The sequence below is a fragment of the Sinocyclocheilus grahami genome, unplaced genomic scaffold (genome assembly GCF_001515645.1).
Source record: "Sinocyclocheilus grahami isolate Dianchi unplaced genomic scaffold, SAMN03320097.WGS_v1.1 scaffold799.1, whole genome shotgun sequence".
NCBI classification, from domain to species: domain Eukaryota; kingdom Metazoa; phylum Chordata; class Actinopteri; order Cypriniformes; family Cyprinidae; genus Sinocyclocheilus; species Sinocyclocheilus grahami.
The window spans coordinates 111,095-114,339 of record NW_015505978.1 but is presented as its reverse complement, the minus strand read 5'-3'; the positions used below and the strand labels follow the sequence as shown (position 1 = coordinate 114,339).

General features: G+C 35.4%; 1 non-coding gene across 1 annotated transcript; it reads right to left on the bottom strand.

The window, feature by feature from the left end:
* Nucleotides 1-963: 963 nt before the first annotated feature.
* Nucleotides 964-1,046, bottom strand: trnal-cag (transfer RNA leucine (anticodon CAG)). Its single transcript has one exon. It is a non-coding gene; the product is annotated as a tRNA-Leu (tRNA).
* Between the last annotated feature and the right edge of the window lie 2,199 nt (nt 1,047-3,245).

Genomic DNA, 3,245 nt, shown 5'->3' with positions numbered 1-3,245 from the left:
TATTTAAGGTATCAATAACTTGTTAAGAAATGATTTGAAACACGCATCCTAATGATAAACAGTCACTAACAACACTAACGTTACTTCAATGCATCAAACACTAAAAACGACAAACCAATTTTTCAATTAGGTTCCCTGTGGATGGTTTTAAACTCATATGTCGCTACGTGTTTACTTCTGTAACGTTAGTATAGTTGATGTTGTCAACCTGTCTCCCATGGAGTCCGTTCAATTTCATTTCCTAGCAACGTTTCGCCAGTAAACCGAGTCTGAAAAGGATCTGGGATCAACTACGCTCAATTGACTCGAACTGTTATAGAGCGATGCATTCAGTACTCATTGAAGAGGATACATCGTCGTTTCGAAGCGCTCCAGAGCCCTCTGCTGGTCAAAGAGATGTATATAATGCTAAAAAGCAACATGCTGTAACAGCTAGAGACAAATGTTTGGAAATTACGGTCACATTTTTTTTTACAAGGGTTAGTCTCCATTCTAATATAATTATATTTACATACTAATGTAATATTTTTTTTGCTTCTTTAGATATATTCCTGTGAAATACAGCTTGCTTATTTCCACAGAGGCTGTAGGCCTATGCTTTAGCAGAAGACAATTCCCATTTCTGTATTCATAAATACAATTTATTCCTAAATATTTGACTGCTGAATGCTGAGATTGACTAATAAGAATGTAGTACTCCTGTGAGCTGTGTAATAAAGTATTTTACATAACAGTTCCTGTGGTACGCGAATCTGAATGAACGAGAGGCACATAATTCACCAGTCTATGGGACTTTTCAACAATTGTAACGCTTTCAGAGGCGGACAGTAACTAAGTACATTTACTTGAGTATTGTACTTCAGTACACTTTTTGAGTATCGGTACTTTACTTGAGTATTATTTTTTCTGGGAACTTATGACTTTAACTTCATTACTTTTGAAAGACAAATATTGTACTATTGTTGTCAGAAGTGGGATTCGAACCCACGCCTCCAGAGGAGACTGCGACCTGAACGCAGCGCCTTAGACCGCTCGGCCATCCTGACACGTTACACGCTATTACGTCATCACGTTAAATAGTAATAACACAGTCATAACGTCGTTTTCATAACTTTAGCCGTTTTTAGTAACGTTTCATGAGTTAAAATATTGTTGTTTGTGACTTGTGATTAAGTTATGCAATTAAGGATGTTATATTAGATTACTTGTAAGTATTTAAGGTATCAATAACTTGTTAAGAAATGATTTGAAACACGCGTCCTAATGATAAACAGTCACTAACAACACTAACGTTACTTCAATGCATCAAACACTAAAAACGACAAACCAATTTTTCAATTAGGTTCCCTGTGGATGGTTTTAAACTCATATGTCGCTACGTGTTTACTTCTGTAACGTTAGCATAGTTGATGTTGTCAACCTGTCTCCCATCCGAGTCCGTTCAATTTCATTTCCTAGCAACGTTTCGCCAGTAAACCGAGTCTGAAAAGGATCTGGGATCAACTACACTCAATTGACTCGAACTGTTATAGAGCGATGCATTCAGTACTCATTGAAGAGGATACATCGTCGTTTCGAAGCGCTCCAGAGCCCTCTGCTGGTCAAAGGGATGTATATAATGCTAAAAAGCAACATGCTGTAACAGCTAGAGACAAATGTTTGGAAATTACGGTCACATTTTTTTTTACAAGGGTTAGTCTCCATTCTAATATAATTATATTTACATACTAATGTAATATTTTTTTTGCTTCTTTAGATATATTCCTGTGAAATACAGCTTGCTTATTTCCACAGAGGCTGTAGGCCTATGCTTTAGCAGAAGACAATTCCCATTTCTGTATTCATAAATACAATTTATTCCTAAATATTTGACCGCTGAATGCTGAGATTGACTAATAAGAATGTAGTACTCCTGTGAGCTGTGTAATAAAGTATTTTACATAACAGTTCCTGTGGTACGCGAATCTGAATGAACGAGAGGCACATAATTCACCAGTCTATGGGACTTTTCAACAATTGTAACGCTTTCAGAGGCGGACAGTAACTAAGTACATTTACTTGAGTATTGTACTTCAGTACACTTTTTGAGTATCGGTACTTTACTTGAGTATTATTTTTTCTGGGAACTTATGACTTTAACTTCATTACTTTTGAAAGACAAATATTGTACTTTTCACTCCACTACATTTCTATCAAGGTCCTCGAAGTAGAAAGTTGTCACTATGTAGCAGCTTTGAAAGTCAGTGGGTGATTTCTTTCTTCTCTAAAAACTTTAGAGAAAGTCTTTTTTTCAGACAGTTTATCAGTAATCACTCTTGGGGCTACTTGAAGTATTTCGAAGCGCTCCAGAGCCCTCTGCTGGTCAAAGGGATGTATATAATGCTAAAAAGCAACATGCTGTAACAGCTAGAGACAAATGTTTGGAAATTACGGTCACATTTTTTTTTTACAAGGGTTAGTCTCCATTCTAATATAATTATATTTACATACTAATGTAATATTTTTTTGCTTCTTTAGGTATATTCCTGTGAAATACAGCTTGCTTATTTCCACAGAGGCTGTAGGCCTATGCTTTAGCAGAAGACAATTCCCATTTCTGTATTCATAAATACAATTTATTCCTAAATATTTGACCGCTGAATGCTGAGATTGACTAATAAGAATGTAGTACTCCTGTGAGCTGTGTAATAAAGTATTTTACATAACAGTTCCTGTGGTACGCGAATCTGAATGAACGAGAGGCACATAATTCACCAGTCTATGGGACTTTTCAACAATTGTAACGCTTTCAGAGGCGGACAGTAACTAAGTACATTTACTTGAGTATTGTACTTCAGTACACTTTTTGAGTATCGGTACTTTACTTGAGTATTATTTTTTCTGGGAACTTATGACTTTAACTTCATTACTTTTGAAAGACAAATATTGTACTTTTCACTCCACTACATTTCTATCAAGATCCTCGAAGTAGAAAGTTGTTACTCTGTAGCAGCTTTGAAAGTCAGTGGGTGATTTCTTTCTTCTCTAAAAACGGTCTTTTTTTCAGACAGTTTATCAGTAATCACTCTTGGGGCTACTTGAAGTGATTTCCCAGCATTTTTTGAACACTGACTAGTTCCAAATGTGATATTTATTTACAACAATTCAATAATAAGAAATTAATATTGTGGTATATATTAGACACAATATTGTCTGATTTTGCTAAATTGTGTACATGAAAATATTACCTATAAAGCCACAGAAGA